The sequence below is a fragment of the Schistocerca americana genome, chromosome 3, assembly GCF_021461395.2.
Source record: "Schistocerca americana isolate TAMUIC-IGC-003095 chromosome 3, iqSchAmer2.1, whole genome shotgun sequence".
In the NCBI taxonomy this organism is placed as follows: domain Eukaryota; kingdom Metazoa; phylum Arthropoda; class Insecta; order Orthoptera; family Acrididae; genus Schistocerca; species Schistocerca americana.
This window is the reverse complement of record NC_060121.1, coordinates 327,524,392-327,541,375: the sequence shown is the minus strand read 5'-3', so window position 1 is coordinate 327,541,375 and position 16,984 is coordinate 327,524,392.

The window sequence follows — 16,984 nt, the reverse complement described above, 5'->3', positions numbered from 1 at the left end:
TCCCGGCATTTGCCTGAAACGATTTAGGGAAATCACGGAAAACCTAAATCAGGATGGCCGGAGGCGGGATTGAACCGTCGTCCTCCCGAATGCGACGAAACTTGCAACGTGGTTTATGGGGACAGTTACTTGTTTTAAAAACCGTGTTGATTGTTTCTTTCGCTTATCAAAATATCCCATTATTATTTCTGGAGACCATCGGTTCCATTTTCCTGCAAGACATCATCAAGCTCTTCCACGCAAGTTTCAACACGAGCTATTTCACATCGAATGGCAACTTCTACGAACATCTGAAAGGCGTCACCATGGGTAATCCTCTTAGTCCAGTGGAGAACAACTTCATCATGGAACATTTCGAAGTACAGGCACTGGGGTTGGTACCTTTTAAACCTAAAGTGCGGTACAGATAAGTCGATAACATCTTCGTTGCGTAGAGCCATGGTGAGTAGCAGCTCACAGACACTTGAACAGCCTTCATGCCAACTTAAAATTTACCATGGAAGTAGAAAAGGACAACCTTTTAAGATGTGTTGGTCGCAAGGGATAGTGAAAACCTGGGACACAGCGTGTACCGCAACCAGACACACACGGGCCGATACCTGTTCATACTGTGAAATCAACACATGAGCCAGTAATCAGTATGATTAATACGCTCATAACGCGAGAAAGACGAATATGTGAGCCGCAGCGCGTCAGACGCGAGATACAACACCTGGAAAGCGTTATGAGGTGCAATGGGTACTCCCCCAGTCATATAAGACGTGTAACAGAGTCAAACAACCGGCGAAGCGACACATTGGAAAAGGGTCATTCCACACCAAGTGGTCTAAAACTGAAAAAAGTTCCCACCATCATGGTCTCCAATTTTCGTCAAATTTTAACTGTAGCTTTAGTCAAGTGTTGAAGTAAGTTTCCCAAGATTTCAGGCCTCTAGCTGCAATAGCTGCTGATCTAGACCCCCTTGTCTGAAGTGTACTTAGTCCGTGTGCATGCAACATAAAAAAAATGTCATATTTGGAGTCTAATAAAATCGAAACTAATTCATAAGAATGGTTAGTAAGATGCGACCCTGTACAGTTTTTTTTGCTGATTCCAACGAAATTATGTATAACATTACTCATGCAAACCCCGGTCAAATAACTCGACTCAAAGTATACTTCAAAATTTGTCGTGACACAACGCGACAAATTTTGACCAATATTAAGACTGCAATGATTTCCTTGCAGTTGAAGATATGGACTTGAACTTTTGGCCAAGCTTCATGCTTGTGCTAGACATAATGCAGCCGGATTTGCAATGATCCAGGCCATATGGTCGCCCTGCAGTATCTCTTCAAATTAGGCAGTGTCAGCACAAACGGTAAAATTTACCAAAGTTTCAAGCCAATTACTAAAAAATAGTTGGCCTGAATCTGCTTGTGAATAGTATCACCTAAAAGAGAAACTCTTGCTCTACAAGACTGACATTTGTTTTTTTTGCAACGCGACCATTAAGTACTCATTAACTCACATCAAAGTTGTTATATTTTGTATGCGCGATGCACTAATTTTTCTTCATTTCTAGGAATTTGAATCTTAATAGTCGCTTAGAATTACTGATATAATTGGATATTTCATTCGTGTTTTATTCAGTGATTGGCCAGTGAGAGATGTCAGAAGTTAATGAAGAAGAAGAATCGTTGGCCCCCTGTTCAATTGGAAAAGATGCTGCTGCATCGAAGTGCCATGTTATCTTCTATGCTAAGAAGACTGGATTCAAAGCGTTTAGTGATTTCACAGAATGTGACCAGAAATTGCTTGTTTCGCGTTCAGAAGCCAAACTTGACGAAAATTCCATCATTTGCTTCCACCATGAAGCCCTCTTCCTACATGAATATCAAGCGATGCAAAAGAAATGTTGCAATCCATTCAAGAAGAGGAATCACAATGTAAAAGCTGGACTTAGACTGCTTGATAATGAAACAGCTGCCAAACTTTGCCTGTTAAAGAAAAAAGAAGTGATTGATATAAAACCTGGTCAGAAGCTTTGCCCTCGCTGCATGTCGGCACTGAACCAAAAGCTAGAAGATTCATCATCACTATCAACCCAATCTGAACAAGATTTCACAACGGATGAAACTGAACCAGCCATCAACAAAAGTTTATCATTTATTGGTGCTTCACCATTGAAAAGAAGACAACTAAGTAAAAGAGATAAGCAAAGCTATGCAAAAAGAAAGATCTTGGATGCACAAAGTTTAATTGGGAATCAAATTGCTGCTGCTGTAGGAATCAATTACGATGAACAGCCAAGTTCAAGTAAAAGTCGCCCATGCAATAATTGTGCAGATCTTGATAATCTTATAGAAGAGTTGAAAGAAAAATGTAAAGTGTCAAATCGTAGGACAAAAGTTCAAATATTGACCTTGGTTCCAAGAAGCTGGACAATTAAAGATACGACAACAGCATTTAATGTATCAGAAAGAATGGTAAAGCAAGCGAGAAAACTGAAGAATGAGCAAGGTGTTCTAGCTTTTCCAGCAAATCGGCAAGGAAGGAAGCTTTCAGATGAAGTTGTTCAGAAAGTACATGACTTTTTTCAAGATGACGAATTCAGCAGACTTTGTCCAGGGAAGAAAGACTGTGTGCCTGTGAGAATTTCAGGAACAAAGGTGTACAAGCAAAAGCGGTTGTTGCTTTGCAATTTGAAGGAAATGTACGTGTCTTATCAGAAGCAAAATGGACCAGAAATTGGCTTCTCAAAGTTTTGCGAGCTTAGACCAAAATGGTGTGTTACAGTTGGCTCTGCTGGAATGCACTCAGTTTGTGTCTGTACAATACACCAAAATGTCAAGCTTATGCTCACTGGTGCATCAATCAATGAAGACTACAAGGAAATTCTTAGCAAAGCTGTTTGCAGCTTGGAAAACAAGGATTGTATGCTTCATCGTTGTGAAAACTGCCCTGGTCCAGAAGGTGTAGAAGCAGTTATTGCAACATATTTTGAAGATAATGACCCTGAAGAACTGATTGAGTACAAACAATGGATTCATACCGACAGGGATACTTTAGAAACAAAGCAGCTTTCAACAGAAGAGTATGTTGAAGATATTGCAGCAAAAATTTGGAACCTGTCTTGTCATCACTACATTGCCAAGCATCAAAGCCAGCACCTGAAAGCTCTCAAAACTGATTTGAAAGAAGGCGAATTCATAATACTAATGGATTTTGCTGAAAACTATTCATTTATTGTTCAAGATGCAGTGCAAGGCTTTCACTGGGAAAACAGTCAAGCAACAGTTCATCCATTTGTAGTCTACTACTGTGAAAACGAAGAGGTGCAATGTGTGAATCTTTGTGTTATTAGTGACTGCCTTCGACACGATACGATTACTGTCCATGTTTACATTGGAAAAGTAATCAATTACCTGAAGATGCAATTTTCCAAAATAAGCCACATCCACTACTTCAGTGATGGTTCAGCTGCACAATATAAGAATTTCAAGAATTTTCTCAACTTATGCTATCACAAAGAAGATTTTGAAATAACAGCAGAATGGAATTTCTTTGGAACAAGCCATGGAAAGTCGCCTTGTGATGGCATTGGAGGCACAACAAAACGGTTGGCAGCAAGAGCAAGTTTGCAACGTCCATATGAAAACCAGATTCTAACACCCAAAGATCTTTTCAACTTCTGCAATGATAATATCAATGGAATCAAATTCTTTTTCATCAGCAAAGAGGAAGTTGAAGAAGAAAAAGCTTCTCAAGAAGAAAGATTCCTGCAAGGGCACACTCTAGCTGGCACAAGAGAAAACCACCATTTTTTGCCCATTGATATGACGACAATTAAGGTCAGTAGAGTTTCTAATGATGCGACATCTTTTTTGGCCAAAATTAGTGCTGCTGAAGTAGTAGTTCAAGTCATGGATCTTCAGCCTGGGCAGTATGTTGCTTGCATTTATGAAAAGAAATGGTGGATTGGAAACATCGTTGAAATCTCAGTCGAACAGAAAGATGCTTTCATAAGCTTTATGCATCCTCATGGTCCTGCAAGTTCATTTTATTGGCCCTTAAGACGTGATACTTGCTGGATTCCAGAACAACTTATCATTGGTGTTATTCCAGCTCCATCAGTGACATCATCTGGTCGGCAATACAGTTTTCCTGAAAGCATTCTCTTGCAAATCAACGATGCTTCCAGAATGATGAAGTAACTGAGGAAGACAGGCTTGGGAACCTGCATAAAGAAACCCACAATCAGGCTTGGGATCCTGTGGTAAAGACACCCTGTAATCAGGCTTGGGAACCTGCAGTAAAGATACCCACCCGTGGCTGTTACTGCATGGCTATCGGGCGTGGCCCCTATGGCGATGGGGATGCTGGTTTTATTGTGATAACCAGTAATGGCTCAGCCATCATGGACCAACGCAGGGCACTGCGCACACAAAATATAAGATACTTTGACCTGAGTAAATAAGCACTTAATGGAAGCGTTGCAAAAGAAAAATATATCCATCTTGTAGAGCAAGAGTTTCTCTTTCAGATGATACTATTCACAATTAAATCCAGGCTGACTATTTTGTAGTAATGGGCTTTGAACTTTGGTAAATAAAGCCATTTGCGCTGACACTGCCAAATTTGAAGAGATTTTGCAAGGCGACTATAAAGCCTGGGTAGTTGGAAATCCAGCTGTATTATGTCCAGCACAAAGATAAGACTTGGTAAAAAGTTCAAGTCCATATCTTTATCTGCAAGGAAATTATTGCAGTCTGAATATTGGTCAAAATTTGTCGCATTAAGTCACGACAGAATTAGGGGTACACTTTGAGTCGACTTGTTTGACCGGATTTTGCATCAGTAATCTTATAATTAATTTCGTTTGAATCAGCACAAAAAACTGTACAGGGTCTCATCTTACTAACCATTCTTATGAATTGGTTTCAATTTTATGAGACCCCAAAAATGGCATTTTGTCTGATGTCGCGCGCATGCGAACTTACTACCCTTCAGACAAGGGGGTGTAGATCAGCAAGTATTGCAGCTAGAGGCTTGAAATCTTGAGAAACTTAATTTAGCACTTGACTAGTGCTACAGATAAAATTTGAAGAAAATTGGAGACATGATGGTGGGAAGGTTTAGACCACTTGGCATGGAATGACCCAAAACAAATGTCGGGCACGGCCTTACCGCCATACTTCCCAGCGTTGCGGACAGAATCGGCCGTATATTGCTCAAACACGGCGTAAAGACTATTTATAAATCGACAAAGAAGATCAAAGGGTGTCTCAGATCAGCAAAGGAAGAAAGGGACCCACTTGCAATGTCGGGAATATAACGCATACCATGCACAAGAGGAAAAGTTTATGTTGGAATGACTGGACGAGTCCGCAGCTCGTGGTCGTGCGGTAGCGTTCTCGCTTCCCGCGCCCGGGTTCCCGGGTTCGATTCCCGGCGGGGTCAGGCATTTTCTCTGCCCCGTGATGACTGGGTGTTGTGTGACGTCCTAAGGTTAGTTAGGTTTACGTAGTTCTAAGTTCTAGGGGACTGATGACCATAGATGTTAAGTCCCATAGTGCTCAGAGCCATTTGAAACATTTTTTTGACTGGACGATCAATCAACACCAGGATCACTGAAAATAAGCGGCATTGCGGGTTGGGGCAGGTGGAGAAATAGGGCGTGGCAGAGCACGCGCTGTGTGATGCCGACCACACTGTAAAATTCGCCGACACGGAAGTTCTGACTGTAGATGGTTCAAATGGCTCTGAGCACTATGGGACTTAACTTCTGAGGTCATCAGTCCCGTAGAACTTAGAACTACTAAAACCTAACTAACCTAAGGACATCACACACATCCATGCCCGAGGCAGGATTCGAACCTGCGACCGCAGCGGTCGCGCGGCTCTAGACTGTAGCGCCTAGAGCCGCTCGGCCACTGCGGCCGGCCCTGATTGTAGAGGTGTATGAGCTATTACACCCGCTTGTTCAGAGAAACTATAGAAATACATAAACATGACAACAGCTTCAAGAAGAAAGCCTCAAGGTGAACGAATCCTGGACCCGTTGCAAGTAGCAAGAGGAAACCTCAACGGAATTTATCACAGAAAAGCCCTTGGACATTGGCGCGCCAGGTACATACAGTCTGCGACCGAGAGCTCGACTCCAGTCTACCACCAGCAATGGAGGGTGAAGCTTTGACAATGCCAGCCACTCCTGCTAGCAAAACGTCAGGAATATCATCAGACAAACTTTAGCCAAAGAACCCGAGAAAGAATCCATCGGGTAGTTTGTCGTTTACAACTTTGTCCAGTTTTAGTAGTTTTGTTTCACCGATATAGAGAAAAATATGTGTTACAAAGTTCGACAGTTTAGTGAGATTTATTTTTCAGGCCTCCCTAAAATCCAAAAAATTATTGCAACAAAATAAGATCTAAGAAAGCAACTGGCTTGAATTAAGGAAGGTAATTAAATAAACCTGTCACACACTTATTAACGTATCTGTTCAGTGGAAGCGTATGAGAAAGTAAACCAGATCACAACAAGTACATTTAAAACAATGATCTCTAAGAAAGGTAAGTACATCAAACTGATGCACAATTACTTGCAGTTTTAGTGGTATGCGAGGAAACAAAATAATAACACATTTAATACAATATTCCTAGCAAATGTATGCTGTATTTAGAAATAATAATAATGGAAACCAAACAACGTCCTTTTTTTTAATAAACCGCCCACGAATGTTCCTGTTTTAATTAAAGAGAGTTGTTTCCTCCCGCTTTAATCTATCGAAATAACTGTTTTCCTCTTTCCAGTGGCTGATGAAAATGATAGTAAAATTTAACTCTTTCACTGAATAGTCGGTATATATAACTTCTTTATATCGACATGCATTGTCAGTCAGCTATTCAGAGTTCTAGGAAGTGGAATAACGTTTCCAACAAAACCACAAACACGTTTATCCATCTACAAACAAAATAGCTCTGTGATCGTCTTAGATGTAATGCACGCGCTTGTAACTTCCATCATTAATGATATCACTATGCAAGAACACGCTACCGCAGAGCTATCTGTTGAATTGTAAACCGGGTTGCAGAATTTAACAATAAAATGCTCAAGTGCGCTTTGTCATAAAGTAATGCCTTAGTCGCAAAACAGGCCACTTTTAAGCTACAATGTTCCATTTATTTACGGTAAATAGCATTTTAATTCGTACTGTCTGTCCTTTACAATTGTTGAACTTGTTTTTAGGATACATGATTCGTTTCCTTTCCGAGAAATGTGTTCTTAAAACATGTCTTTGACCATAATAGCTGTAATACGGATTATTTTTTCCCATTGCAGTAAATTCTCGTAATAGAAGCAGTGTATCGCCGATGCTACTAGGTCAGATTCGTCCTGTTGTTTACGTCGTTCGTCGTATGTTCTCTGCTTCATTGGTGAAACACAATGGCTAATAATGCATTTTTATCTTTACCCCGCATGAAGTGAATTCACTGCAACATTCGCAAGTAATATAAATTATGCAGAATATGGGTACATCAAAACACATTACTATCACGTGAAGCTATTGTGCTTCGTCAGGTTTATGATATGATCTCGTCTTCATCCAACCTGAAAAAGTACTTATGAGAATGTTACCGATGCTGGGAAACCCACATTTTAACGTAAGGTCTCGATTTGAACTCGCTCCTTCTCATATGCACAAATTGCTGGAATATAGGTTTAGGAGTTAGTAACAAACTTTGAAGTAATACAATCGCTATCTCAAGGAGCGTAATACTGATCCTTGTCTAGTTTCCAGCTACCGGGAACTGTTTGTTACCTAAGGAGTCGGATATGAATTAGTTCAGGGGCAACTTCGTTTGTATATCTCAGACTACTGGTTATTACAAATGCCGTGAAGGAGAGATACATTTCTTATAGCACAGCTGCATGCTAGCATTGTAGCTGTACTTCGTCACAATGGAGCAGACTATACAATAAGATGTACATATCGAATGACTGTGGAAGTTGTTATTTATTCTTAACGCCGAAAACAGTGCGCTAAAAGATTCTTTCTCAACTGCAGGCTATTGCTGCGTCGTGTACTACTGTACACAGTAATTGTATTAGGCTCAACGTAGGACAATACATTCGTCAACAAAGACAAATAAACTGCATGAAGGACCAGCTTGTTAAAAGTTATCTCATACTTACGTTATGTTCTGCTGGTGTGGAACTGGTATCCCAGCAAGTCACCAAGGTACGATTAGAGCTCTTTTTTAATCTTGAGTTTTCAATTAATCGTTAGTCATTTTGTAGTCTAAAATGTCGATAGTTTTTTTACTCTCCCCACTTTCACCAAGGTATTCGTTGTTAAAGATAAAAGAAACGAGAAGCATGAGATACAGGGCGCTTTAAAACAGATTATTCTGTAGTATTAGTGAAGCTTCGTCGATGGCATCATCAGTTTGGCCAAACACTGTTTTAAAACCTCCTCCTCAAGTGCACTGGTGCAAATGATTTAAAAACTTTTCCTCTTGCACAATTCTGGGCAGTTCTTGAAAAATTACGAACAGTTGCTGACTCCCTTCATTTGTCACGGAACTACGAATCGAAATGTCAAAGATATACACAATGCTACGATGCGTTCGTTGATAGTCGTCTGTTCTACCGCGAGCTAATGTCCTCACTTATTCAAGATCGTCATTTAAATCAAACGCTACCTTCCACACTGTATCTAAGATATGATAGCTGCAAAATCTCTAGTTCGTATAGTAATTCTATTAATTCAGAGAAACCAAGATGGCGTTAGTTACAATATTCTTATGCCTTGTATTGCGCGATAAATGAAATTGCAAAATATTCATATGTTTAGTACTAGATCACGTATGCCTCAAAGTGTTGTATGGAAATTTGCACAAAGAGTTATACTCTCTAAAACTCTCATATAATACGCTTCTCATGCAATGCATCGGAAATTACTACTGATAATTACACTCATGAGGCTGATTTAGTCACTATGAAATAACTTACAGACATTCGTTGTTGTAATCGGTTAGCTAATAGGAATGTAAGACCTATTAGGATAAAAACAACCGCCGGCCGAGTGGTTCAAGGCGCTACAGTCTGGAACCGCGCGACCGCTACGGCCGCAGGTTCGAATCCTGCCTCGGGCATGGGTGTGTGCGATGTCCTTAGGTTAGTTAGGTTTAAGTAGTTCTAAGTTCTAGGGGACTGATTACCTCAGAAGTTAAGTCCCATAGTGCTCAGAGCCATTTTAACCATTTATTTGATAAAAAAACCCTATGATATAAATTGAAGTATGTGACTAATGTAGGACAATGTACAGTGCAAGAAGATCCAACTGCGTGTGTGGAGAGGGTGTTTGGAATAAGGTCGTGAGAGCGTGAGATTTTTTTCGTGTTCTCTTTTTCAGTACTACTATTTTAACATGTCACGCAGAATTTATCAATCTCTGATCTCTTTTTAAATTTAAAATATTTACTTAAGACGCAAGAGTTATTCGGAATTTATTAAAATATTCAGACAACATGTTAATAAAATTAGTGACTGTCTACATATTCGACAAAAGAAGGCTATCTGCCCACTGTGATTATTCTCGCCAGATGGAGTCGCAGGGAAAAGTTATTGCTATTGCAATAACATAATATTCAGTTAAAAGTATTATACCTATTTTCGAGCAATCTGAAGATAATTTGCAAACACCCGTCTCCTTAAATAAACTGATTTGTTACTTGGAGTGGAAGAACAAACGCCTTACGGCATCTGTAGATTGCTCTTGTAAATAAGCTGTGCAGTATTCGCTCGAGGTCTCAACTGCCAACGTTTCCCGCGAAAATTAATAGTGATTATAAACTCTGTAAAAAATTAGTACAATAGAGACAGATGGTATTTTCAAGACGAAAAAACAGTAAAAAGTCTAAATTGAAGCTCATTGTGGTCAGCAGACTAATAAAAATACGTGTGTGTGAATATACTTTCTGATATGCTTATCTGAACGCGAACGTCAAACGATCTGTAAGTGTATTTTAACCAATCATCGACGGTAAATTCTAGTAGTTTTCTAAGTACTTTTAAGATCGTCAACAGCTTCCACCGAATTTCTTAGAAATCTTATTTGTAGTCTCTTTTTAGAGAATTCATTGTGGCAATCATCGTACACGCTGAATTTACTTAGGTATTTACTAGCTCAGTAACCAGCGTTGCCCGAGTGTATCTCTATTCCAATTCTGTTAGTTCGTTTCCTTCTTCCCCTACCTTTGTCCACTTCCTCCGCTCTCATTTATGTCCATCTCCTACTCCTCTCTCACAGTCCATTCCTCGAGCCCCACACTCTACTCATCTGCTTCTTCCCCTGTTACATCCGTCTCTCTCTCTGTCCATCTGCTTCTTCCCATTCTCTCTATCCCACTTCTCCTCCCCTCTCTGTCCATGTGTTCCTATCCCTCTGCCCATCTCCTCCCTCTGAGTGCATCCCTCCTGCCCTTTTATCTCTCCCCCATTCCTCTTCTTCCCTCTTCTCCCTCTCTCCATCCATCTCCTCCTCTTCCTCTCTTTGTCCATCTACTCCTCTCTCTTTCTCTCTCTCTCTCTCTCTCTCCCTCTCCCTCTCTCTCTCTCTCTCTCTCTCTCACACACACACACACACACACACACACACGCACACACACACACTCCCTCTCTCTCTCTCACCCTCTCTCTCTCCACCTCCTCTTCCCTTTCTCTGTTTATTTCCTCCTCCTACTCTCTCTGTTCATCTTGTCCTCCACCCTCTCCCATCTCTCAGACTGTCTCCTCTTCCCCTGTCTCTCTGCCATCTCCTTCGCTTCTCTTTCTCTGTCCATTTCCCTCTCCCCATTAGTAAGTCCACCTCCTTCTGCCCTATCTATGTCCAAGTCTTTCTTTCCCCTCTCTGCGTGACAATCTCTTCCTTTCCTTCCTCTCTCCATGTCATCACCCCCACACCAACGAGAGTCTACTGCTTCTTACCGCCACTGCACTTTTCTCCAGATAGTGAGTAACATTTTCACCAAGTTTAGGAGAAATCGATCCAGGGACTTGTAACGCCGGAAATGCATATCCTCCTATTTCCATCTATTGTACTATTATTTTTTTTCCTTGTTTTGTTAACTCAAGATATGACATTTCTGTCTCTTTATATATTGTAATTGTTTTACTGTTTGTATATATAGATTTATGCACTTATGTCGATGTATAATTGGTTTGTTTCGTAAATATTATTTGTATTTTTACGCTGGGTCTTGCCTAGGGAAAACTACTATCGAACGATTACATCGATGGGTCGTGTGAAGAATCAAAGTGTGTAGGATCTTTGGTAGTGTTAACTCGGCCGCGTGGAGCGCGGGCAGCGCAGAGGGAGTCTGGCTGGGGTAGCGAGTGGAGCAGGTGTGTTGTGTGACGCTCCCGCGAGTTGCCGCGCTTTCGGGGTTTGGCAGCATGTAATTGCGCTCGACTTGCGATGATAGCTTCTGACATGGTGTCGCGGACGGGAAGCATTAGCTGGCGCACATCAAGAGCCCGTTTCGTCTGGTGACCGTGTCGAGAAGAAGGCGCGCCAACATCCAGCTTCTGCAACAGCGACGGCCGACAATGAGTGACTGTCGCCACCTCCTCGATCGACGGCTTCAAACTTACAATCAACCAACAAGGAAGACTAAAAGCACGTAAAGTTTCAGAACTGTATGGCAGACCTCAGCTTTTCAAATTGTTCCATTTGCCTCGCAAAATTACAGCAACTTAGCATGAACCTTTGTTGCTCATTGTCCCAATTGCATTGCCAAGCAGGGTCCCTTCCTTTTCCGAAATGAACCCGAGTGTCGTTGAAATTCAAACCCCAGCATTAAAATAATATAATTCATTGTCACTGCCTTAATTTCAGAGTTCAGTTAAAGTATTCATAGCTGGCTACAATACTTACATTACACAAGCACAAACAAAGAGTGCGAGTTTTGTTACCATATTTTAGCTTACCTGTGACTGCAGCTCAGCTTGGTACGTACTAAATTTTACTATTGTTAATTCTTCAGAATCATTTAATTCAACTTCAAAGTTAAATCTCTTATTTCTAAATTGCGTAGATTCAAGTAGCTTTTGAAATGATTGTTGAGGTAGTCCAAGACTAACCGTATTTTACTGAATTTCGATGTGCTTAAGAAAGAAAGCTTCTTATTAATTTCAGTCACTAAATTAACTTTCAGTTTTCCGGTTTTATTAATTCTTTTGCTAAATTAAGTCAGAGTGTAGCGAAATTTATTACTTCTGACAAACTTTCAGTTTTCACACTACACATGTCAACCTTCAGTTGCCACGCTTCTAGTGCTAATTATATGTGTAATAACCTTCCTTTTTCAGTTACTATAGTAATTGTCCTTAGGACTGGCGACCGTAATTTCCCCCAAATCTCAAATATCTAATTACCGCTAGTTAATTGTTAACGTAACGGCCGCACATTTACTTTCTTTATTAACTTTACCCCTTTTCAAAATTAATTTCCACCAGTTTCATTTGCATTTTTCCTTTCATTTAGATGTAACCCTTTCCTCCCTCTTTATCGACAGATTAACTTCGGCGACGATTGCTTTTCCCAAATTTCCATTAGGTACACGCGGTTTAATTTTTCACTGTCATTAAGGTCGATAAGTGAGGGGGAGGTTACAGACTCAGGAGGAGATTTTTACCTGCCGCTTTGCGGAGTATACACACGTCACATATATATTTGTGAACGTATTTCACCTGTATCTGTAGCTAACTTGGCTCGTGTATCCTGAATTATGGTATCTATAACGATAAAATTTCGCAAAAACTTCCAGTGTTGTACGTGAATACTATTTACGAAATGCTTTGCAGAGCGTAAACACGTCACATATATATCTGTACACATATTTCACCTGCATCTGTAGCTAATTTGGCTCTGCAGTTTTGGATTTTTAGTAGATCAATCTCTATGAATTCGTGTATCCTGAATTATGTGTTCTACAACGATGTAATTTCGCAGAAACATCGAGTGGTGTACGTGGATACTGTCTACGAGACGCTTAGCGAATAGGATTGGTAGTGAAGAAATAATAAATTAAAACTTCATGCGTAATGGCGTGTGTATGACGTCATATCTCCTGAACTATGTGTCGCACAACGATACATTTTTGCAGGTACGTTTAGTGATGTAGGGGAATACTGTCCGCAAAATGTGAGTGAATAAAGTTATTAGTAAAGAAGCAATAAATTAGAGAATCCTGCAGGATGTGGCATTTTTTCACAAATCTCAGTGTTTATGATGTTACCTATTCTGAATTCTGTGTCGTCCAGTGACGTACTTTTGTAGGTACATTCAGCAACACATGCGAACACCGTCTATGAAATTTGTTAGGTATAGAAATAGTAGCAGAGAAATAATAAATTTAAACGTCAAGCACGAGGCCCCAGTTTTTCACACAGTTCACTGTTTATGAAGTCATATCTCCTGAATGATGAATCGTATAATGATATAATTTTCTAGGTACATTTAGGAATATAAATGAGTACTATCCGCAAAATGCATGGTGAATACTGTCGCTACTAAAGTGGTAATAAATTAAAACGTCATGCATGATGCGATAGTTTTTCTCGCATGTCAGTGCTTGCGACGTCATATCTCCCGAACTATGTGTTTTAGAGTAATATAATTTTATAAGTACATTCAGTGGCATATGTGGACACTGTTTGCGAAATTTGTTGCCAATGCACTGATGTGCCAAAGCATTAAGACAACCTACTTCATAACTTCTTGGTCTATCGATGGAACGCAATACGTCACTGATTCTGAGTATCATGGATTCGACAATCTGTTGGTAGGTTTGTGGAGGTATGCCGCACCAGATGTTCACGCACAAGTCATGTAACTTCCCTAAACAGAGGGCGGGAATTCGTGTACCCGGTGATGGCACTTGATAGTTACCCGTACGGGTTCCTTTGGATTCACATCAAGCGAATTTGGTGGCGAAAACGTCAACGTGAGTAAACTGTCTTACTCATGGTGTATACACGGACAAGGAAAAAAAATTCCCGGATTTTTCCCGGATTCCCGGTTAAAAATACGCTTTCTCCCAAATGAAAACACTTTTTCCGTGTTATTAAGTGACTGTATATTTGCCCTCGGAACTGTAAAACTTATCAATCCTTTGAATGGTTATGTTTTTATACATGGGCATAGATTTTCCCGGCACTTTAGAAAACTAAACTCAGGGAAGAAAACTCCTTTTGGAAACATTTTTGATGTGCAGCAACATGTACGCTGCATATTTTCGTATTACGAAAGTATAAATTCGAATTCCACCAAACACCGCATGTTACTTTCCGAACCACTGTAATCGAGATTGCGATGCGCTTTTGTAAGCCAGTCATAGCTCATGTCACGTGATACCGCCAGCCGATGACAGTGGATATTCAGGCCACAGGACACGTGATGTACTCAGCTAATAGCAACATCACTTACGTAGCGCGGATACACAAACAGGAAAAGTTAATGTTTTAAGTTAATGTACATAGTGTTGCTACAAGAAAAGCAAAGCTTTCACATATAATATTGGTCTCTAAGGTTAATAAGCTGCAAGAGGAGCTAAGCTTTCATATATAATGTTGATATTTTTTGCACGTGTTACACTTTAAGGTATACCACACAAATGCGCCAGTAATATTTTAGCTGAGTCCAGTGACTTGTCCTCAAAGTTTTCCACAAATAAATTAGCTACCGCAGAGGAGAGAGAGCTTCCCGTAGCACTACATCAATTTGCTCATAATGACGACATGAATGTCTGATCTGGGCTCGAAATACTTCTAAATGGCTCGTCATCAAACGCTCTGTGATTTAAGAAATTCATCGTACATTCTCGCACATAGTTCAGCTTGCGTAAAAGGGAATTTACTGTGAGAGTAACGCTTTTCAAACCACCATTCGCAATATTTTCCCGCGACCTGTTAGAAATAGGTTCATTTCAGTAGTCGTCATAGAGTGCCAGATAACAGGCGCCACCGCGCTTTGGCAGCTGCTATGACGCAGGAAGCCCGTATGTTCGCACACGTAAAACATTAAAAGATCTTACATTACGTCACAAAAGAAAAAAGACATCAGAGGATACCCCAAGAGCATCAGAATTTCGTGAACCCTGCTAAAATGGCACATTTAAAGCGCATACGTAAGTGCACATTCGTATGTCCAGATTCGTAATGAAGTAGACCTCGACCTGACATTAAGCTTTTGAGAGTGGGTTTCGGGATGTAAATTTTCTTGGAGTACCAGTACTGTATTAACACATTTTTGATTCTTTATTATGGTATAATGCCATACGTGCTAGAAGATGAAAACGTGCACTTGAAATGCACCGAGCAGTTGAAATTAGTCAATAGAGTGGAGCTGAACACTTTGTTTCAAACACGTTGACTGCCTCAACGTAAACGATTAATAAAAGCCAAATTTCTTTAGCAAACCGACAAAAATAACTTCATTGTTCTACAAGGCGATTAATGCATGGCTGTCAGAAAAGTGGAAATCCCGTCCTCCCCCCCCCCCCCCTCCCCCCCTAGAGCGTTTGAGATACGACGTCAAAAATTAAAAAAATCGAATTTTCAAATATGTGTTCATTTTGTAGCGCACATCTTTCTGAAGAGTCTGATACATAAAACATATATGTTCGAGAAATGTAAGACATGTTATTTGGTCTTAAGTGTGCCAGAGTGCAGTGCCACCCCTCTTCACACAGCATTCTTCTATCGCGCGTCACTGTATTTCGCTCCGTGGGATTGAAACGTGTATATTCTGCACTGGATGCCATCAAACTATATTCAGGACAGTGGAAATTATGTCCTGTGGTGTCTCTCCTGCTCCCAGTCGCCTGGTTTAACATCCTGCCCCTCTTTCTTTTAAAAAAGAAAACCCTCTCGCAAGTATTTGTAATCGGGAGAACAAGAGCTCTTTACAAAATTTGCACTCTTTATTGCCTGTTAGCTGATAACTTTCTGTTTCGGGGGACATAAAATTGAATATATGATACATAAAACAAGTAAAGACAACAGACAAGCAATGCAGTACACATTTCTTCAATCCTTAGCTGCTAGTATTGTTTTCTCTCTAATCTTGCTACAGCTTTACACGGCGTGCTTTTTGCGAAAGAATCTATTACCTCATCAAAATTCGTCAAAGGTTTTGCTACATGAAAAATCGAAATATCGTTGTCTAACACTGCGTAAGCTGTTAATACAAGTAGTACCCAAGACTGGTGTGGTTTCTCGGTCTGATTACGTCTATTTTGTTACTGTCTGCTAAATAAAACAAAATAGGCCTTTCTAACACTGCAGAAATTGTAACACACACCAAATAAAGAGACTTGGCACAAATGGTCATTTTTATAACACGACAGAATATAATTCACGAAGGCCAACATAAAATGCCTATTAGGCTTACTACAAGAAAATAGCTTCATTTTAGAAAATAGTTTCACGTTTCATTCATACGCTCCAGTTTCTCGAGCATGAGATCGAAAAATAGTAGTACGAGATTTTAATATAAATATGGAATCGTCATATACGTCCCTAATTTGTGTGATGTCCCTGTTTCTTCTCCTTCCTCGTTCTAACAAACAATCTAGTCATGCCTAATTCCGGAACTATTCCTGCCTTTGTCAAAATTTATTCGCCGGTTAACTTCACTAACCCTGCCACAATCACCGGTTTAGTTATCCCTGATTATTCTCCGGTTAGGCGTTGTTATGTTCATACAAACCATTTTCCGCGCTACTTACAGAATAGAACTTAAGGGGATGTTAGACGGGGACTGTACAACTGGCCCTTACTAGTGTAGCGATCTGGCCAAAAATTTTCTGACAAAATTTCATTTTCCTGGATACACCGAGAAGATAATACGTAATCTTTCTTACCTGCTATTCCCGTTAGTCGTTTATTTCAACTCTGGTAGTCTGAATCTATGGATTTCCCTAGTAATTATAACACC